Source organism: Coregonus lavaretus, assembly GCF_964263955.1.
Source record: "Coregonus lavaretus genome assembly, chromosome: 24".
NCBI lineage: Eukaryota > Metazoa > Chordata > Actinopteri > Salmoniformes > Salmonidae > Coregonus > Coregonus lavaretus.
Window position 1 is genome coordinate 4,885,046 of NC_140011.1, and position 23,675 is coordinate 4,908,720.

The 23,675-nt window shown below is 41.0% G+C and overlaps 1 pseudogene across 1 annotated transcript in view; it reads right to left on the bottom strand.

The window, feature by feature from the left end:
* The window catches only part of LOC311099366 (serine/threonine-protein kinase N2-like), a 44,755-nt pseudogene extending 21,803 nt beyond the window's left edge, over window positions 1-22,952 (bottom strand). The window contains exons 1-6 of the transcript in view: window positions 22,922-22,952; window positions 20,845-20,999; window positions 13,457-13,586; window positions 13,147-13,300; window positions 11,070-11,295; window positions 10,622-10,804 (exon numbers count right to left, since the gene is read on the bottom strand). The product of the transcript in view is annotated as a serine/threonine-protein kinase N2-like (transcript). The remainder of the gene's footprint in view (window positions 1-10,621; window positions 10,805-11,069; window positions 11,296-13,146; window positions 13,301-13,456; window positions 13,587-20,844; window positions 21,000-22,921) is intronic.
* Between the last annotated feature and the right edge of the window lie 723 nt (window positions 22,953-23,675).

The window sequence follows — 23,675 nt, forward strand, 5'->3', positions numbered from 1 at the left end:
CATCACATTCCCAGTAGGTCAGAAGTTTACATACACTCAATTAGTATTTGGTAGAATTGCCTTTAAATTGTTTAACTTGGGTCAAATGTTTCGGGTAGCCTTCCACAACCTTCCCACAATAAGTTGGGTGAATTTTGGCCCTTTCCTCCTGACAGAACTGGTGTAACTGAGTCAGGTTTGTAGGCCTCCTTGCTCGCACACGCTTTTTCAGTTCTGCCCACATATTATCTATAGGATTGAGGTCAGGGCTTTGTGATGGCCACTCCAATACCCTGACTTTGTTGTCCTTAAGCCATTTTGCCACAACTTTGGAAAAAAGCTTGGGGCCATTGTCCATTTGGAAGACCCATTTGCGACCAAGCTAACTTCCTGACTGATGTCTTGAGATGTTGCTTCAATATATCCACATAATTTTCTTTCCTCATGATGCTGTAGTGTATGTTATTCGTAGGTGTTACCGTCAATCAAGGAGTCTGCTCATACTGAACGTCGATCATAAGGTTTATTCAGATCATAAGCTTCAGCATGAGTAACAGGTGACATGACACCCGGAGAGCAGTAGTGTCGTCCAATTCTGATGTCTGCTCTGACCTATCTTCTTCGTGTACCCCTATTTATAACCAATGCAACAAGATGGGCTCCCTCTTCTGGCCAGTTTTACAATACACTTCCTGTCTATTATATGTTACATTATACTAACAACCAACATTCCATTTCGTCAGGAAAAACATTTAACAAAGGCATAATCTTCAGATACGATATTCCCCCCTTTCGAGACGAAATAAACGTCTCGAAAACAAACAGAATAAGATTATGACTATTAACCATTTATCTCATTGAATATTCTTAACCTTAACCCCAAAAACATTCTCCTCTAGAGTGTAAATACCTTTCTATGAAATACCTGTTTATGAAGTGTGAATACATTACTATGACCCATGAACAACTGTTTATGAAGTATGAACACATTACTATGAATTATGAATAAATATCAATGGAGTGTGAGAGCGAAAAACTGTCCAGCAGCCATCCATCCATATCAATCAAGACAGTAAAATTCTCTCACCGTCCCTCTGCCCCAGGCAACCACCGTCGGTACTCCAGATAACCTCATAACTCATGTAAATGCATTTGAAACTATGATGTAATTAAATACCCATGTAAACAAAATCCTATCCATAAATATCCACTCTCAGGCTGGTCAACCCATAGGACCTGAAAGGGAATCTCTCCCTGCTTAAACATTCTGTCCCTAACCCCATCGAAATAAACAAAAGCATCTACAATCCTCATCTGCATTCAATAACATCAAACATAATTCTACTAAAATCAATACCTAAGAATATGACACAATTATGTATTACACATCAAATATGTCTATATTTCATTGCAGACACTGGAATGTAGTCCACTACACTTCCTCTTCCTGTAGTGTCCTCTTCCAATGGACTTGTTGATGATGGAATCAGCCACACCATCCTTGTTTCCTCTCCTCCAGTCATATTGTCTTTGTTTGAGTATTCCAATCTCCACATGCTTCTCCCACATGCTTCTGGAATGACAAGAAAATAACCGACCAAACAGTATCTTTTGCAAAACAACATTTTCAAATTAAACATCAATATCCACTAACAATCTAAAAATGATATATAAATGATGCATGAATCACATTATCCATCCCCCCCTTTGATTCATAAATCATACTAAAAATCATACTAATATTGAAAAACAATTTGACAAATCATCAAATAATCCAAAATGATATTTATCCATCAGTAGGCCACTTGTCCCTCTTCGTCCAGATCCGGAACAGTCAACAATGGCATCTGAGTGTTGCCTCCAGGCACCACTTCTCCAACCTATCTCAATCTCATAACTTTCTCAAAAGTCAGTAACATATTACACAGTGCCTTAAAATGTACCCCATCACTGCCCCCTACTGGCCTAACTGATTTTGCAACCAAATCCTTTCAAATGCATCCCTTACAATGCATCCATAACCCCAGTGATATTATCTGAACTATCTGGACTCACAGTAATACACTAATATTTATCAATATTATCTTCCCAAATGTTACACCATACCATGAATGAAGTCCCCCCTTCTCCCTTAAACTTATTCTTCAATGATAAGCTTGAAGACTATGACATGTCGCCATGTGTCTGCTAAATGACTGAAATGTAAATGTAATGTCACCCTTTTAACCCTAGATTTAGCTGTGTCCAATGCTATCCCTCTTATAATGGTAAAACCTCATATGGAAGCTTCAACGTTGACCTGTAACAACATCCTATCCCCATAGGGTAAGAATATACTCTATCATAATTTCCCCTTATCCTCTAAAATTCCCATAGTCACATTGTCAGTCAAAAGCTAATCTTTTAACCATCAAAGTCCTGCTCTTCTTACTACCTGATATATAAAAAGTAACCTATTATTTGTCATTACTACCCTTAAGGTCATACTTATCCAAAGTTATCATCTAACATCCCAATCTGATCTTTCCATAAACATACCCCTTACCTCATATGTTTCATTAGAACAAACAACTTTTAGCCCTCAATATTTCACCTGAATACTTCAGAGTTTGCAATTACCTGATTTTACTTTCCCTCTTATAATGCTCATAGGGTAATCCCTTCACCCAAGAACACTTAAACCCTACTGGTCTGACAACTACATTATTTTATCGGTCAATGACTGTTGCCGATACCACAGTCATGACAAAGCATAACATTTACCCACACCCGTCAGAGGCCGCGCGACCGTCTAACACGTCTTGGGCTGGCATCCCCAACAGACATCAACCCTCAAGATTCCTCACTGACCCCACAGAATGAGTTAATCTATCTCTAATTTCCACAACAGAGGAACGAGCAGCACTGATCAGATGCCCCCCCCCTCTGTCATCAAAATCAAAAGACCTCATCCTGCAGCTTCCATGACGAATCTCTCTTCTCCATTTCAGATTAATCTATATTGTTTCTATTAATATCGGCTCTCCTTTTTTAACCCTATTCGTAATAACCTAAACCCCTGAGTCTCTCTTGCTGCCTCCTTCAATTTCAGAAAAGTTGTTGTCATCCTTCCTACATTTGCTATTACCATCGTATCATTAATCCCTTCCAAAGTTACCATTAAAGTAGTTGATTTAGCTGCTGTATTAACCCTAATTACTTCTAGTGCAAAATTTCCCATATCCTATGTGTATTATTCACTGTTGGAGTGACTACTGTCCATTCAGTTCTACTCCTCCTGAACTCCCTCAATGACTGTGAAAACTTCCACAGACTTCAAATCTTCCATTATAAGCGTTACTTTATGAATTACATTGTCCGTTAACCAATAATTCCTAACCGAAACAAATTCTAATGCTTGCCCTAAGTAAGTACACATATATTCTCCCTAACCTTTCTCTATAATATTACGCAACATAAGTGAACAGTCACTCCTAACCCTATTCCAAACTATACTTCCTTCTACTCCTGGTCCTGATAACAATACTTATTCTCCATAATTATCTCTCCATATGAGAGAAACGTCCCCATCTTAAACCCTAATAAGTATTTTTCCCCCTAAAATTGGTGCTGTATTGGTTCCCTTATAATCAAATGCAATATGTTTATGACTTTAATACCTATCAATGTTGAAAGAGTTAAATTGCTTCTCCCTGTTGTTATAATAGACTGAAGTGTTAATGTCCTTAGTTACTCCTAGTTTTCCCCAAAGGGAAAAAAAATGGTCTTTGCTTGTACTTCCATCTATCACCACTAGTGTCACTTTTTCCCCCTTTCAGTTCTACCTCTAAACTTTAAACTTTTGATTACACAAAATACACCTATAATGACATTGATCTCCCTGCTGGAAACTGTAAATATAGATACTCAATCACCCTCAATCTTCTCTTATCATTCAGCAACACATACTTTCTCAATGCATCTGCTCCTAACCGATCTAAACTCCTCCCCTATCTTCCCACTAAACGTTAAAATGTCCTTCCTCACTGTTCTCTCTCTGTCTTACTACTAACTTTGAAACTTAGCTTACTGTCTCAGAGTTCCTTCACCCCTAGTTCTCCTAACCTATTTTAATCTAATCTTTTCTCTCATAACATTTAAAACCTTTCCCCCTGACTTATGGACAAAATCTCTTACCACCAAATTTTTAGAATATGTGATTGGGAAAGTTCCCCACCTGCTTCTGACTCATTACACACAGACTTGGCAAAACCGACTAAACACCTTTTAGCCTAACCTCAAATCTCTTAGTGTAAGAATGTAACCCAAAATAACAGTCACCCCTATTAAGTTTTTTCCCAGACAGATTGTCTAACAGGCAATCTAATACATTATCATCCTTCCTATGATATTTATCTTTTAAGCAAATGATTCCCCAAAAACCCTACTTTTTAAAATAGTCTACCAGACAGTCAGTCGTCTAGTGTACATCTTTATTGTATGCCTCAACTTAAACCATGCATCTCTTCCCAACACTGCCATAACAGCATCTTCTAATATTAGTATGTCTCTTTTACTTCCTCTTTGACTTTTATAGCAGAGCTCAATTGATTCCCCAAGAGTAATTAAACTATTTTACTACTTCCAATCCCTATCCTAACCTAATTAGTTTATTTTACAGAGTGATATGTTTAACCTCTTTAGACTGAACCCAGATAAGTTTTCCCCTATTCACTATCACTTCTAATGGCCGGTGGTTTCAACTGTTAGCTATTTTCTCTTCTTCTCTAATCGAGGCTCTCAGCAATGCACCCCTTCCGGATATTCTCGGCACTCTAGAATATTTAGTGTTCACCGGAAGCACCGGTGATCTTCACTTGCTCGTTGATCTTCCTCTGTTTCTTCTTCTCCAATTCTGTGTCTGTCCAGAAACTGACAGTCGATATGGAACATCTGGTCCCCCCTTGGCTGGTACAATTGCCTTTGATATTGTTCAGTTGAAGCTGTAACAGTGATTGTTGATTTGATTCACTCTGATTCTTCATAACCAACACTTATTTTCTTCTTCTCCACCACCAGTTATAAGTTGTATTTGATAGAGTTTTCTTCGTCCGGTTCTTCTCGTTGTGAACCTATCAGTATTCTTCCAAAGGTTATCTTCTAAGTTCTGTTCTTGAAATATCGTCTTCCATCATCTTCTTACTTTTCTTCAGCATCTTTGCCTCCATGTATTCTTCTTCTCCTCCAATTCTTGCCACTTCCTTCTGATCACAGAGTCACCTCCACCCATGACCTCTCATCATCATCATCCTCTTCTCCTTAAGTTCCCAGACATCCCGATTTTCCTTCCTTCTTCTGGATTCATCTTCATCGTTGTTTCTGCTCGTATTCGTCTTCATCTCTGATGCCATAATCACCCTGCTGGATGATGTCTTTCTGCTGAATCCATGTGAGAAAGGTGTACTAACTTCTGCCATTAGTCTCTCCTAACACTAGTCTACTTTGATTAAAAAATGACTATTCTAATCAATTTCCCCCTATATCAAGCCCTTTATATTCCTTTATTGTGAACTATCCTATTCTAGACTGTATAAGTTATATAGGCTTCCCCCCTTAAATTATTAATATAACCCTAACAACCTTCAAAAAAAAAAAAAAAAAAAAAAAAAAATTTATTTTTTTTTTTTTTTTTCCTCCTCCCAAAATTTTTTAAATAAAATAAAATATGAATATTAAAAACATTCAATTAAATGCCTTATTCAAAAACCCTTTAATTAAAAATAAAAACCCATTAAAAACTCAATTAAAAATTATGAATAATTTAAAACCAATTTTTTATTCCTATATCACCAATTTATCCATTAGTGTTGAGTATATTACCACAACCCATCAACTGCCAGTAAATGCAAGTTAGTCATCTTCAGACTAAAATACCCCTAAACAAAGCCTTTAACCCCTTGCTCTATAACCCCTAATTATCATAAATTTAAAGAATAATGTCAGTACCTGATTTCCAATCGAACTGCAATCCAGCCCAGTGATGCACATAGCCTCCAAAATGTAACTTTTAATGAAATAGTATTTGCCAAGCCCCTTGTAAAATCGTCATAACATCACATATCCTGTTAGGGAAAGATCTTGTAACCATAATCAGTACCAAACCCTTTTTGACTTGATCCTCTGCCACGTGACGTGATCACTTCCTGTATCTCCTCACTCCTCTCACTTAGCGTTCCTCTCATATGACAGAAGAACAAAGACACAACATAACATTTAGTCGTTAATGCAGTCACTGAGTATCTCCAACCATTCAATATTCGTTTGTTCTACATTATTCACTCTAAGACTAAACTCAGAATTAAATAAATCGCTCAAAAACCTTTTTATTTTTTATTTTAATCCGTTATTTAATTCTTTAATTAAATGTATTATAATCCGCTACCATATATCTAATTTATAAATTCAATAGGCTACAAAGCAAGTTTCATCTTCAACCAATCTCTAAACTAGAATACTCGTGCTAAAATCTCTCTGTCTGTGTGTTTCTCCGTCTCCCTGCAGCCCCCATGTGTTGTTTTGCAGAATCCCACGCATGCGCAAATATCATTTATTACATAGATCGCTCCAAAACATTTCATTTAATCTTAATCGTTTTATTTTAATTAATTATACTCCGTCAACATATATTTGATCTATAAATGTACTACATCGCCAAATAGTTTAACGTTCACATAACAGTTACTTTAACGATTTTAAAAGTCGTGTTCACCTCTCTCTTCCGGTAGCCCTTACCCCTGAAAAGAAGCCTGAAACAATCACATGACCGTACTGGCCACCATTTTGTTCCGTCGCCTCAGCACGACCGCATGTCGAAGATTTAGTGCCGTAAACCAAAACGTGTCATAATCTTGTGCCATAAACTCCCCCTTTCTGTAGTGTAGTGTCGCAAAATTAAACGCATGCGCACAACCATTCAAAAATACTTTTCACCGTGGAAGAAAGATTCTCTCTTCTCTCTCCCCAAACATAATAACAGTCCAGCTGTAATTCCCATTTCCCCCTTATAATCAAACAACATTTAACAGCGCTCACAAAACATACAACCTGACTTACAAACACATAAACAAGTTTAAGAGACTTTCACCCGTCGCAACGGAATCTCTAAGGATATCCGTTAGCATGTAGCACGCAATACAATTAGCATTCAACCTTAGCTGCTAGCTTAGCCTACGGTACATCGTGACACAAAACACAATCAGCACTAGCATCCAGCCACCATGATGTAGCATGATCCACACTCCAGCCCTACAAAAATTAGCCTTTAGCCTCAAGCCTTAGCATTTAGCATTTCGCCACGATGTACCACGTGACCCGAACCATACAATCAAGCCTTAGCAACGAGGCACCACGTGGCCTGAAACAATCCAGCCTTAACACCAACCTCCAGCTAAGTGTAGCCTACTAGCTATACAAATGAACACCCCGCACCGTGGCCCAATCATTTTCCATGATTATCAATAATATCTCCTTCTAACTTTGTGTTGCCGTAAGTTCTGGATAATCATAGAGAGGTTACCCCAAGCATTATAGTTCGTCAACCATACGATGAGTATATAACATACATATAATCCATCCAGCTTAATAATTCCCTGAATTAACCATACACCACATAACGCGTTGCAAGGATTTTATGGCCCATTCCTATGAATCGCCTCGATTCGAGGGCTTTTCCAGATTCCCCGGTGCCCTAATTATGCAGACGTCTTCCAACCTTTATTCTCTACCAATCCATTGTCCTAAACATGCTATTATTCCCCATTTACCCATCAACCCAATTTAGAATATTTGTTATCAGACTCCGAATCAACAACAACACCATACCTCAATAACGACCCAAGTACTTTTAACTGTGCACCGTCAAAGCCCTCTCCCCAATCAACGAAATGACTAGGGTCCAAAGTTTGTGAATCATCTCACCTTTAGCCGGCTTGAACAATAGTCAACTCACGAATCCAGGAAAGGGACCAATAACGATGCAATCAATATCTCAGCGGAGCCTCCATTATGTAGTGTATGTTATTCGTAGGTGTTACCGTCAATCAAGGAGTCTGCTCATACTGAACGTCGATCATAAGGTTTATTCAGATCATAAGCTTCAGCATGAGTAACAGGTGACATGACACCCGGAGAGCAGTAGTGTCGTCCAATTCTGATGTCTGCTCTGACCTATCTTCTTCGTGTACCCCTATTTATAACCAATGCAACAAGATGGGCTCCCTCTTCTGGCCAGTTTTACAATACACTTCCTGTCTATTATATGTTACATTATACTAACAACCAACATTCCATTTCGTCAGGAAAAACATTTAACAAAGGCATAATCTTCAGATACGATAATGCCATCTATTTTGTGAAGTGCACCAGTCCCTCCTGCAGCAAAGCACCCCCACAGCATGATGCTGCCACCTCCGTGCTTCACGTTGGGATGGTGTTCTTCGGCCTGCAAGCGTCCCCCTTTTTCCTCCAAACATAACGATGGTCATTATGGGCAAACAGTTCTATTTTTGTTCCATCAGACCAGAGGACATTTCTCCAAAAAGTAAGATCTTTGTCCCCATGTGCAGTGACAAACCTTAGTCTGGCTTTTTTATGGCGGTTTTGGAGCAGTGGCTTCTTCCTTGCTGAGCGGCCTTTCAGGTTATGTCGATATAGGACTCATTTTACTGTGGATATAGATACTTTTGTACCTGTTACCTCCAGCATCTTCACAAGGTCCTTTGCTGTTGTTCTGGGTTTGATTTGCACTTTTCGCACCAAAGTACATTTGTCTATAGGAGACAGAACGTGTATCCTTCCTGAGCGGTATGACGGCTGCGTGGTCCCATGGTGTTTATACTTGCGTACCATTGTTTGAACAGATGACCGTGGTACCTTCAGGCGTTTGGAAATTTCTCCCAAGGACGAACCAGACTTGTGGAGGTCTACAATTTTCTTTCTGAGGTCTTGGCTGACTTCTTTTGATTTTCCTATGATGTCAAGCAAAGAGGCACTGAGTTTGAAGGTAGGTACATCCACAGGTACACCTCCAATTGACTCAAATGATGTCAATTAGCCTATCAGAAGCTTCTAAAGCCATTACATCATTTTCTGTAATTTTCCAAGCTGTTTAAAAGGCACAGTCAACTTAGTGTATGTAAACTTCTGACCCACTGGAATTGTGATACAGTGAATTATAAGTGAAATAATCTGTCCTTAAACAATTGTTGGAAAAATTACTTGTGTCATGCACAAAGTAGATGTCCTAACCGACTTGCCAAAACGATCGTTTTTTACAAGACATTTGTGGAGTGGATAAAAAACAACTTTTAATGACTCCAACCTATGTGTATGTAAACTTCCGACTTCAACTGTAAGTCTCCAGACCCTTTACTCAGTACTGTGCTGAAGCACCTTCAGAAGTGATAACAGCCTCGAGTCTTTTTGGGTATGATGCTACAAGCTTGGCACACCTGTATTTGGGGAGTTTCTCCCATTCTTCTCTGCAGATTCTCTCAAGCGCTGTCAGATTGCATGGGGAGCGTTGCTGCACAGCTATTTTCAGGTCTCTCCAGAGATGTTCGATTAGGTTCAAGTCTGGGCTCTGGCTGGGCCACTCAAGGACATTCAGAGACATTCAGGCCAAAGAGTTCAATATTGGTTTCATCAGACCAGAGAATCTTGTTTCTCATGGTCTGAATCCATTAGGTGCCTTTTGGCAAACTCCAAGCGGGTTGTCATGTGCCTTTTACTGAGGATGTGGCTTCCGTCTGGCTACTCTACCATAAAGGCCTGATTGGTGGAGTGCTGCAGAGATGGTTGTCCTTCTGGAAGGTTCTCCAATCTCCACAGACGAACTCTGGAGCTTTGTCAGAGTGACCATCTGGTTCTTGGTCACCTCCCTGACCAAGGCCCTTCTCCCCCGATTGCTCAGTTTGGCCGGGCGGGCCAGCTCTAGGAAGAGTCTTGGTGATCCAAACTTCTTCCATTTAAGAATGATGAAGGCCACTGTGTTCTTGCAGACCTTCAATGCTGCATAAACATTTTTGTACCCTTACCCAGAACTGTGCCTCGACACAATCCTGTCTCGGAGCTCTACGGACAATTCCTTTGACCTCATGGCTTGGTTTTTGCTCTGACATGCACTGTCAACTGTGGGACCTTATAGACAGGTGTGTGCCTTTCCTAATCATGTCCAATCAATTGAATGTACCAGAGGTGGACTCCAATCAAGTTGTAGAAACATCTCAAGGATGATCAATGGAAACTGGATGCACATGAGCTCAATTTCGAGTCTCATAGCAAACGGTCTGAATACTTACGTAAATAAGGTATTTCAGTTTTAAATTTTTTATAGATTTGCAAAAATCTATAAAAACCTGCTTTCACGTTGTCATTACGGGGTATTGATGAGGATATTTTATTTATTTTATCAATTTTAGAATAAGGCTGTAATGTAACCAGATGTGGAAAAAGCAAAGGGGTCTGAATAGTTTCCAAATGCACTGGGATACTAAGATACTGGGTCGTATGATTGTATGGCTCTAATCCCAAAATGTCCATGATTTGTATGTTTATGGGAGTAATGAAAATGTTTTTTTAAATGTTGCATAAGACTAGTGTAGACTGGAGAGTTCTTCGGTCTTGGTGGTTTTTCCGTTGGTTCTTCGCCCGGAGAGACCGGCCCTCATGTTCAGGGACTTGGCCTCAGAGGGGCTGCCTGGGGTGGACGTGATGCTTGCCATACGGCAGTGGCCCAGCACCGACTCCTGCAGGTCCTGGCAGCCCATCAGTTGCACCTCCAACCGCCCTGGAGAGGGGACAGACAACATACAGGGAATATTACTTCAGGAGCAGGCTTACTGCACTGAGAAGGTCATTAAAACACCATGTCCTTTGCTCCAGTTTATACAAGAGCATACACACATTTTTGTCTTTTCATTTGAGTATTTTCCTTCAGGGTCACATCAATATATAATAGAACAAAATATCAAATTGTACCATACAAAAAGAAAACAATGAGACCAAACAAAGTATCACACACACATTTTGAATAGTTAACCAAAACAGGAAACCTGTGATAGTGGCAGGTTTGAAGGAGGAGGATGAGGAGCAGGAAGAGTAGGTGGAGTTGAGACGCTCCAGCTGCAGGCCCAGGGAGGGCGAGGCGGCACCCAGGGTGAGCTTCTCCTTGATAGCAGCCCACTTAGGGTGGTCCCCGGGCAGCTCGGTTAGACGGCGCTCCAGAGGCAGACGTAGCAGGTCCAGCTTCTGGCATGACTCCTGCAGCCTGGCCTGGGCCTGGAGAACACTCAGTCACATACAGTGAGCTCCATAATTCATTGGACAGTGACCATTTGTTTGTTAATTTGGTTCTGTACTCTAGCACTTTGAGTTTGAAAGGATACAATGACAATGAGGGTGAAGTGCAGACTGTCAGCTTTAATTTGAGGGTACTTTCATACATATCAGATGAACCGTTTAGAAATGACAGCACCTTTTGTACATGGTCCCCCCATTTTAAGGTACTACAAGTATTTGATAAATTGGCTTCACAGATGTGTGTCGTTAGGCAGGTGTATTCATTTGTGTCGTTAGTGAATGCAGGAGAGCTGTTGATGAATAGTATTGATCCTAGACTTTGCTATTGCCTTTGGAGGTTGTTGTTGGGGTGTGACAACATGAGGAAGACAGCAGTGTCGATGCAAATGGAGCTGGCCGTCATAAGGCTCAGAAATGAAAATCAATCAATCAGGAACATTGCAAAAACCCTGGCCATGCCCAAGTCAACAGTTTGGTTCATTATTATCAAGAAAAAAAAAACCGGTGAACTCAATTATGTCAAAAGACCCGGTAGACCGAGGAAGACCACTGTAGTGGATGACCGGAGAATACTCTCTATGGTGAAGAAAACCCCCCTGACAACAGCCCAACAGATCAAAAACACTCTCCTGGATGCAGGTGTAGATGTGTCAAAGTCTACCATACGTAGAAGACTACATCAGCAGGACTACAGAGGGTACACTACAAGATGCAAACCACTTATAAGCCTGAAGAACAGAAAGGCGAGATTACAGTTTGCTAAAAAGCACCTAAAAAGAGCCCCAAGAGTTCTGGAAAAAAGTATTGTGGACAGATGAGACAAAGATTAACATGTACCAGAGTGATGGAAAGCGGAAAGTGTGGAGAAAAATAAGAAATGCCCATGATCCAAAGCATACCACCTCATCCGTGAAACATGGTGGAGGGGGTGTTATGGCTTGGGCCTGTATGCTGCCAGTGGAACAGGCTCACTTGTCTTCATCGATGATGTGACTGCAGACAGAAGTAGAACAATGAATTCTGAAGTCTACAGAAATATTTTATCTGCTCAGATAAAACCAAATGCCTCCAAACTCATTGGACGGCACTTCATCATGCAACAAGACAATGACCCTAAACATACTGCTAGAGCAACGAAGGGGTTTTTGATGGCCAAAAAGTGGAAAATCCTTGACTGGCCGAGTCAATCACCGGATCTGAATCCAATTGAACATGCATTTTACATGCTGAAGAGGAGACTGAAGGCAATAAGTCCCCGAAACAAGCAGGAACTGAAGATGGCTGCAGTACAGGCATGGCAGAGCATCACCAGGGAAGATACCCAGCGTCTGGTGATGTCGATGCATCGCAGACTTCAAGCAGTCATTGCATGCAAAGGATATGCGACCAAATATTAACAATGATTACTTTATTCTACATTATGTTAAACTGTCCAATGTCTTTTGATGCCCGAAAATGGGGGGGACCATGTACAAAAGCTTCTATAATTTCTAAACGGTTCATCCAACATGTATGAAAATACCCTCAAATTAAAGCTGACAGTCTGCACTTCACCCTCATTGTCATTGTATCCTTTCAAACTCAAAGTGCTAGAGTACAGAACCAAAATAACAAAAAAATTGTCACTGTCCAATTAATTATGGAGCTCACTGTACATGAGCACACACACACTTTTAGAAATGTCTTTGTGACCCACCAGGTACTCATAACGAATGTTTCCAGACAGGAAAACATTAACTAGGTGTCTTAACCTGCAACCCAAAAATAATCAGACCTCCATTAACGAGATCTCCTCTAAAAGACCTCACTTATATCCTGGTGCCCACCAACCTCTGCCAGTGCCCGGCGGTCCTGCACCTTGCGCCCCACCACAGGTGCTTGACCACGTTCCTGGCCCCCTCTGCCATGGCAGCCTCGATCTTCAGGTGGTGCCGGCGCTCAGCCACACGTAGCTCCAGAGGACTGATCGTCTCAGAGGGTCGGCCTGCAGGGACCAATGAACAAACACATAGAAATGGCACCGGGAAAGCAAACAAGAACTGGGAAAAACACTAATCACAGTCACACACATACAACCAAAACAATGACATGGCAAAGGACAAACAAGCTCGCTCACACACACAGGTCGGGTGTATCTCACCATCTGTCTCTGTGGCCTCCCGCTCCCCCTCTCTGGCGTGAGTGACTTTGACAATCTGCATGCGGAGCAGCTCAATCTTGGTGCAGCTGTCCTGAAGCATCTGCTGGGCCGTGGACAGCATCTTACGGTCCTGGGGAGGGTAGACCAGACACAGAGTTCTACGTCAATGATACGCATCTAGTGCACAAGTCAACCATGTCGTGTACCTCCCTCCTTTAGTCCATGATAAAGTAGCCCTTAGCAGCATTGGACACTTACATCAGTCTTTGTGCCCTTATTCATTGACATGCATGGTGATAGCATGCACCCATCACCACTTCCCTGGCCTGCATTCAGTCAAAGTCCAAGACAGCATGACGAATTGGGATCAAGCTCTCTTGAGAGCTCTGCCTAAAGTTTTAATTGACAGCTCGGTAAGCCTTTACATTGCCTGGCTACCCAAACTCCTTGCTCCAGCCGAACGCTAAGCCGCGCCCTCCGCAGTGATTCTGGATCTGAGTAACCCTGCCCATTTCTAGAACGCAAACACATTCTAACTATTCTGATTGGTCCCAGAAACTGATGGGTTGTGCCAGAGCCACAACACACGTGGGTAAAGTGGCGTTTGGAAAATTCGTCATTGGCTTTGATACTCTGATTGGTTAGAGATTATCCAAATCGCTGATGACTTTTGTACAACACCCCTCATTTTGACGTCACCACAAACGACTTCAACGATGGCAGTCCTACTGAAGTATGTAGCGAACATAGAGTAGCGGGAGAATTCAGTTTGAATCGTCAGGCAAGCCTTTACAAGCACCATTTGCATTTGTATTTCTATTAATTATGGATCCCCATAACAGATTTTACAACATATTAAGTGTGTGCCCTCAGGCCTCTACTCTACTACCACATATCTATAACACAAAATCCATGTGTACAAGTGTGTATAGTGCATATGTTATCGTGTGTTTGTATGCATGTGTCTATGTTTGTGTTGCTTCACAGTCCCCGCTGTTCCATAAGGTGTATTTTTATCTGTTTTTTAAATCTAATTTTACTGCTGGCATGAGTTACTTGATGTGGAATAGAGTTCCATGTAGTCATGGCTCTATGTAGTACTGTGCGCCTCCCATAGTCTGTTCTTGACTTGGGGACTTTGAAGAGACCTCTGGTGGTATGTCTTGTACGAGCTGCGTGCCAGTTGTTCAAACAGACAGCTCAGTTCATTCAACATGTCAATACCTCTCACAAATACAAGTAGTGATTAAGTCACTCTCCTCCACTTTGAGCCAGGAGAGATTGACATGCATATTATTAATGTTAGCTCTCTGTGTACATCCAAGGGCCAGCCGTGCGGCCCTGTTCTGAGCCAATTGCAATTTTCCTAAGTCCCTCTTTGTGGTACCTGACCACACGACTGAACAGTAGGCCAGGTGTGACAAAACTAGGGCCTGTAGGACCTGCCTCGTTGATAGTGCTGTTAAGAATGCAGAGCAGCGCTTCATTATAGACAGACTTCTCCCCATCCTAGCTACTGTTGTATCAATATGTTTTGACCATGACAGTTTACAATCCAGGGTTACTCCAAGCAATTTAGTCTCCTCAACTTGCTCAATTTCCACATTATTCATTACAAGATTTAGTTGAGGTTTACGTTTTAGTAAATGACTTGTCCCAAATAAAATGCTTTTAGTTTTTGAAATATTTTGGACTAACTTATTCATTGCCACCCATTCTGAAACTAACTGCAGCTCTTTGTTAAGTGTTGCTGTCATTTCAGTCGCTGTGGTAGCTGAAGTGTAAAGTGTTGAGTCATCCGCATACATAGACACACTGGCTTTACTCATGTCGTTAGTAAAGATTGAAAAAAGAAAGGGGCCTAGACAGCTGCCCTGGGGAATTCCTGATTCTACCTGGATTTTATTGGAGAGGCTTCCATTAAAGAACACCCTCTGTGTTCTGTTAGACAGGTAATTCTTTATCCACAATATATCAGGGGGTGTAAAACCATAACACAAGTTTTTCCAGCAACAGACTATGATCGATAATGTCAAAAGCTGCACTGAAGTCTAACAAAACAGCCCCCACAAACATTTTATCATCAATTTCTCTCAGCCAATCATCAGACATTTGTGTAAGTGCTGTGCTTGTTGAATGTCCTTCGCTATAAGCGTGCTGAAAGACTGTCAATTTGTTTACTGTAAAATAGCATTTTATCTGGTCAAACACCATTTTTTACAAAAGTTTACTAAGGGTTGATAACAGGCTGATTAGTCGGCTATTTGAGCCAGTTAAGGGGGCTTTACTATTCTTAGGTAGGGGAATAACTTTTGCTTCCCTCCAGGCCTGAGGGCATACACTTTCTAGTAGGACTTCCAAAGTCAAAGCAAGGTGGTGGAACCTATCCAATCCTTCCATGGTCATGAATGGGGAAAGGAAGTGGTGTAATAACTAGTGATAAAACTAACAAAAAAAATTAACAGTTACATATCGCAATATTTTGGCCGATTAGTATGTCGATACTTTAAAAAGTTGTGCAAACCCACAGTTTCATCAGCTGTCCGGTTGGCTGGTCTCAGACGATCCCACAGGTGAAGAAGCCGGATGTGGAGAACCTGTGCTGGCGTGGTTACACGTGATCTGCAGTTGTGAGGCCAGTTGGACGTACTGCCAAATTCTCTAAAACAACGAAGGCGGCTTATGGTAGAGAAATTAACATTACATTATCTGGCAAGAGCTCTGGAGGACATTCCTGCAGTCAACTTGACAACTGCTCGCTCCCTCAAAACTTGTGTTTGTGACAAAACTGCACATTTTAGAGTGGCCTTTTGTCTCCAGCACAAGGTGCACCTGTGTAATGATCATGCAGTTTAAATCAGCTTCTTGATATGCCACACCTGTCAGGTGGATGGATTATCTTGACAAAGGAGGAATGCTTACTAACAGGGATGCAAACAAATTTGTGCACAAAATCTGAGAGAAATAAGCTTTTTGTGTGTATGGAAAATCTCTTATTTCAGCTCATGAAACATGGGATATTTGCCTCCAGAACAGCCTGAATTCTTTGGGGCATGGATTCTACAAGGTGTGGAGTTTAAACATTGCTCAATTGGTATCAAGGGACCTAACGTATGCCAGGAAAACATTCCCCACACCATTACACCACCAACCTGTACCAATGACACCAGGCAGTATGGGGCCATGGACTCTGCTTATGTCAAATCCTGACTCTGCCATCATGATGCAACAGGAACCGGGATTTGTCGGACCAGGCAATGTGATCGCGCACCCACTGGAGACGCTTCTTCTTGTTTTTAGCTGATAGGAGTGGAACCCGGAGTGGTCGTCTGCTGCAATAGCCCATCCGTGACAAGGACTGACGATTTGTGCGTTCCGAGATGCCATTCTGCACACCACTGTTGTACTGCGCCGTTAATTGCCTTTTTATATTTTATTTGCCTTCTATTTCTTTTTTTGTTATTTTCCATAAACACTGTCGCGCGTGAAAGCCAAGGATGCCGGCCGTTTCTGAGATACTGGAACCAGTGCGCCTGGCACCGATGATCGTACCATGCTCAAAGTCGCTTTTCCCATTCTAACGTTCAAATCGAACAGTAACTGAATGCCTTGATGCCGGTCTGCCTGCTTTATATAGCAAGCCACAGCCACGTGACTCACTGTCTGTAGGAGCGAACCATTTTCGTGAACGGGGTGGTGTAACTAATAAACTGACCACTAAGTATATGTCCATGGTATCGCACCGGGATAAGTAAACCAAAGGATTTCCTAGGTTTCCTTTCCTAGGATGTTGGGGCTTGCCAGACAGTGACGCTAAAGTGAGTGACTCTCGTCTCATCAGTCAGTGTAACCTACCGAATCGCATCAGTGAGAGAGCCGTTCATTTGGCTGCCTAATTTGAATAGGCTACTGGTAGGCCTAGGATTTTTGGCGATGATCTGCAAATAAATTATGAAAACATTTAATGAAGACTGTGAATCATAACTGCAGGAACAATAGGTAGTGGAGAGCCTCATTCGGGTCCAAATATGATAATTAGGGCCCTCTCAGAATCCAGGCATTAAAACGGAATTCAACAATACACAAATGTATTGACCTTACTAGGGAATCAACTAAAAACAACATTTTTGGTTATGGAAAAGATTTCACAGTGGTTTAGATGGTAGAATGATTATCTTGCTTGTTTTGTCATATAAACAGAAATCAGGCAAACTATTCAAAATATTGCAACCAAGACATGGCGGCGCGATTTCTGCATAATGCATCTTTAACTACAAAGTAGCCTCTGCTTAGATGGCAGAACAATATCATGACTATTTTCATCAATCCTGTGGGTATTTGTTTTGAATCTACCATCACGTGTGCTACAAAAACACAGCTAAACAGCCTCTTGCTAGGTGCACACTTGAATTAAAGGGTAACTATACCCAAAAAATCTAAATTTCTCAGCTCTTTCCCAGACCTCAAAAGTGGACTTCTGATGTGGTTTAAGCATTGTTGGGATTTTTTATAATTTTTTTATTTAAACAAGTGTAATGTTGAGAGCGAAAACCCCCCCAGAAACCTGGAAAAACAAAACCTTTAACTTATTTTTCAAGATAATGTGGGCTATTTACTTAATTTTTCTGTTTTCATAAAATACATAATTTAATGAACATAATTGTGGCAATTAACACCACCGGTCAAAAGTTTTAGAACACCTACTCATTCGGGTTTTTCTTTATTTTTACTATTTTCTACATTGTAGAATAATAGTGAAGACATCAAAATTATGAAATAACACATATGGAATCATGTAGTAACCAAAAAGTGTTAAACAAATCAAAATATATTTTACATTTGAGATTCTTCAAATAGCCACCCTTTAGCTTGATGACAGCTTTGCACACTCTTGGTATTCTCTCAACCAGCTTCACCTGGAATGCTTTTCCAACAGTCTTGAAGGAGTTCCCACATATGCTGAGCACTTGTTGGCTGCTTTTCCTTCACTCTGCTGTCCGACTCATCCCAAACCATCTCAATTTGGTTGAGGTCGGGGGATTGTGGAGGCCAGGTCATCTGATGCAGCACTCCATCATTCTCCTTCTTGGTAAAATAGCCCTTACACAGCCTGGAGGTGTGTTGGGTCATTGTCCTGTTGAAAAACAAATTACAGTCCCACTAAGCCCAAACCAGATGGGATGGCGTATTGCTGCAGAATGCTGTGGTAGCCATGCTGGTTAAGTGTGCCTTGAATTATAAATAAATCACAGACAGTGTCACCAGCAAAGCACCCCCACACCATAACACCTCCTCCTCCACGCTTTACGGTGGGAAATACACATGCAGAGATCATCCCAAAGACACACAAAGTCTCACAAAGACACGGCGGTTGGAACCAAAAATCTCCAATTTGGACTCCAGACCTAATTTCCACCGGTCTAATGTCCATTGCTTGTTTTTCTTGGCCCAAGCAAGTCTCTTCTTATTATTTGTGTCCTTTAGTAGTGGTGTCTTTGCAGTAATTCGACCATGAAGGCCTGATTCACACAGTCTCCTCTGAACAGTTGATGTTGAGATGTGTCTGTGACTTGAACTCTGTGAAGCATTTATTTGGGCTGCAATTTCTGAGGCTGGTAACTCTAATGAACTTATCTTCTGCAGCAGAGGTAACTCTGGGTCTTCCATTCCTGTGGCGGTCCTCTTGAGAGCCAGTTTCATCATAGTGCTTGATGGTTTTTGCGACTGCACTTGAAGAAACTTTCAAAGTTCTTGAAGTGTTCTGTATTGACTGACCTTCATGTCTTAAAGTAATGATGGACTGTCGTTTCTCTTTGCTTATTTGAGCTGTTCTTGCCATAATATGGACTTGGTCTTTTACCAAATAGGGCTATCTTCTGTATACCCCCCTTACCTTGTCACAACACAACTGATTGGCTCAAACACATTAAGAAGGAAAGAAATTCCACAAATTAACTTAAGAAGGCACCTGTTAATTGAAATGCATTCCAGGTGACTACCTCATGAAGCTGGTTGAGAGAATGCCAAGAGTGTGCAAAGCTGTCATCAAGGCAAAGGGTGGCTATTTGAAGAATCTCAAATATAACATATATTTTGATTTGTTTAACACTTTTTTGGTTACTACATGATTCCATATGTGTTATTCCATAGTTTTGATGTCTTCACTATTATTCTACAATGTAGAAAATAGTAAAAATGAAGAAAAACCCTTGAATGAGTAGCTGTTCTAAAACTTTTGACCGGTAGGTAGTGTATATATTGCAGTAAAACTGTAAATTAGACTAATCTCAAGAGAAGACAGGTTGAATGTTAAAAGGTTTAATATTTGCTTACTTAGAAAATAATCCTGATCATATAGGCCTAGACAATATCCAAAACAACTAACAATACACTGAATTCATACATTTTCAGTAGTACATTTTTTAAAGTCATGTCTTTCTACACAATACCACAACAAATGTTTCCAATCTGGGAGGTAAACTCGATAAAGTATTCAATAATTTCGCTGTGCATTTCAGATGGAATCAAGGCATTAGAATGTACCAGAGGACACAAAAATAGAGCTCCTTCGGCAAAAACATTCCGGGGCGGCCTGGCTGGCTACTTTTTCTATTTGCCTGGCTACTATGTACTTGTGGAAAATTTCATTTCAGGCAGCTAATGTTATAAATGAGGCCTTCGGTGTGTTACTGGCTGCTTGGCTGGAACAAAAGCCTTCACCTATACATTAGCCCTCTGTGACCTCTTCATACAGTCAAGTGTCATAGATTTCAAATCACATTCATAAAGTAGCCTAGGTCGGATTTATACCCGTGAGAGAGAGTCAGGTTGGTAGAGTCTCTCTCTCCCCCTCTCAACAGCATGCTGAGAGCATCCTCCTTCAGTCTACTCATCTCTCCTTCTCCACCGTCCGGACCTTGCCTTTCTCCCTCTCTCTGTTCCCAGAGTCACATGGTCTGCTGCTGTCGCCATGTTGGGAGAGAAGTCCACACAGAAACTCAGTCCGGCTCAGAAAAAGGGTGTTTGTGTGAGTATATGTCTATGTTTGAGTGAGAGAGTATGTGTGTGAGAGAACACAGTTGTGTGTGACTGAGTGTGTGTGTCTGGTGGGAAATCCATATAAATGCTGAGTTTAAATCACACACAGGCAGCAGTGGAGGCATAAATCACTTGCTGCAGAGTGCAGAGTTCAGCAGCGAGCCTTGGCGCCACATTACTGAACATTCTCACAATGGAAATTCTCCAGTGAGCCTGACATGACAAAATAAAATGGGAGCCCTGTGTTTAATATACAAGCCACTACATTAGACAGCATGATGTATTCTGCTCTTTAACAGAGCCAATATAATTCAAGGAGGACTTTAAAAAGGAGTGTGTGCGTTCCAAACCTTGACGGAGCTGCTGGCATAGGTCTGGATGATGTTCTCAGCCCCCTGCTTCACCTTGGTCTCCATGGTGAGCTGTTTCTTCAGGGCACAGATGTGCCCAGACCACGGGGACATAGCCTCATACCAGCGACACGGGTCAGGTGATGTGGTGTCATCTGCTTTGACAGAGACACAAAAGCAGTGTGACCGGACAGAAAGTTGGGATACAATTGCTGAAAAAGCCTATTTAGTGACCCATTTGTCTTATTTCTTGCAACAACAACCTTACCATAACTCGTTCCTTCTGCTAATAGTATGTTTTAGATGGCAGATCAGTTTTTTCCACAAGTACATGGAGTAGCCAGTGAAATCGAAAAAGTAGCCAGCCAGGCTCCCCCGGGCTAGGGGGTGTTTAGATTTTTTTTTTGCTGAACAAGCTCTATTTTGGTGGCATCTATCAGGAAATAACAATGCTAAAAAAAAAAAATCACACTTTTACAGTGTTAGTTTCCTCAGCTGTTGTGCAATATGATTTAACTGCACTGGGCCTTTAAATAATCCTGTAAGAGTCTGCTGACTTCCACAGGCTTCAAGCTTCCTTTTAAGATGTATTTTCTTAGCTATCTGCAATACAGGTATGATTGAACAATGAAGCAGATGCTACACATTGCTACACAGAAAGCAGCAGTTGAGTATTTCATTGGCAACACTGATTAAATCAGTAGACCTATATCAATATCTTTGAAAATACCATATAAGTACCATTAGCTTAAAAAAAAAAATGTATTAAAAAATGTTTTATTTTATCATATTTTGGACCAGTCTACCTATTTTTCCTGCACTGAGGACAATTCACCATCTTCATCGAATGTTTTCATAATTTATATGCAGATAATAGCCAAAAAGGCTACCAGTAAGCAAATTAGGGAGCCAAATGAACAGCTCTCTTACCAATGCAATTTGGTAGGCTACTGACGAGTCACTCACTTTAATGTCACTGTCTGGCAAGTCCTGATAAACACAAACAAGATCTTTAGTTTTACTTGTCCGGATGCGATACCATGGACATATAACTACGTTGTATGATTTATGAATGGCAAGGATATGAGATCAACTTTATTCAGTCAGTTCGACATCTTTTATAAAATAGTCAGGCTTGCTGTTCGTCAATCAAAGGACAGTAAATAGCCTGTGTGCCACCACACGCTGCCCCTTTTAAGACAAACGTTCCAAAAGAGATAGACATGGCTACAGTAGGCTAGCCAAGACTAATGCTAGGAGTCTTTTTGTAGCTTTCTTTTTACAGACTATCAACAGTAGCCAGCATATTGCTAGTATGTTCACTATTGAAGGTTTACTTTTGTAAATCACTTTTCCTAAAATAAGTTCAGTGAGTAGATTGATGGGCGCTTCTTTTTGCGCTGGACAGCTCGCGTGTGCTGTGTGAAGGCATCAACTCTTGCACTGTTTGAGAGGTTGTGACTCGCGGTAGCGTGGTGGTGCTTGAACGAACGGCCGGTCATATTGAATACAAATAGCATGACATGTAGTCTTCAATGGTAGACCGCTGTAGAGAAGCAATGTGCTTAATATTAGGAAAGTTGAGAAATAAATATAGTAGGCCTAGCCTATAGAAAGTTGATGGGATCCTACTCTTTTTAATAGAGGCCCTCACGCTGTTCTCACACAATTGCATAGCCTATAGAAATGTTGCGCAACATGCGCTCATGGGCTCTAATGAAGTGTTTGATTAGATTTTCGATTACATTTCCATTGATGTCAGAGTGATTAGAGGGACAATAGAGTGCTGAGTACCAGGCAGTTAGCAAGTTTGGTAGGCTACTAATGACCATCAGCAGCATCAGAGCTTGGAGAAGCCTAAATACTGTGACTAAATGGCCACCTGGAATTTGACTGCCTTCATGACTCGTGACCGCCGGTGTGGCGGTAATACCGTCACCGTAACAGCCCTAAATGGAGGGTGGCAAGTAGGCAGCGGTTCATTTGAGAGCAATTGCAACAACCTGGCCAATATAAGGCAATGTGTTTGCATGCAGCACCAGTTTCTGTCCAATGAGAAAATAGACGAACAACTCACCCCACCTAAAGGCTAGGGGAAACACAATCATATGACCACACTTCTGACTCCCCGTCACCCACCGGCCAAATCACAAAGAATGCTGTAACTACTACTTCATGCTTTTTAGCACTGGATATTTCAAGAAAGGGACATTGTAATTGGTGATTGAGCTGTGTTATGGCATGAGAAGTAACGTTAGAGAATAGATCGAGAGTACACAGGTTACAGGTCGAGAAAACACATGTCTGATTCACAACAGTAGCATGAACCATTGACTACAGAGGTAACATTTATTTTATATTGGATAGTCAGTTCTCTGTCAATAGCTATTGAACCAAGCATGCCATGACTATGAAGATGGTATATTCTTAATCAGAGGTGGATGGAGAAAAATCCACACTTATTACATTTTTTATAATAAGATTTCAATCTTCAATAGCGCTTACAAAAAGCATCCATGACTATGAAAATGATATATTCTGAATCAGGGGAGGATAGAGAAAAATGGGGGTATTATATTTATATATTTTTGCTTTCAGTCTTCAATAGCTCTTACACAAAGCATGCCGTGACTATGAAAATGATATACAGTGCCTTCAGAAAGTATTTACTTTTTCCACATTTTGTTGTGTTACAGCCGAATATAAAATTGATTTAAAAAAATGTTTTTGTTACTGGCCTACACACACACAAACACCCCATAATGTCAAAGTTGAATTATGTTTTTCGAAATTGTAAAAAGAAAAAGCTGAAATGTCCTGAGTCAATAAGT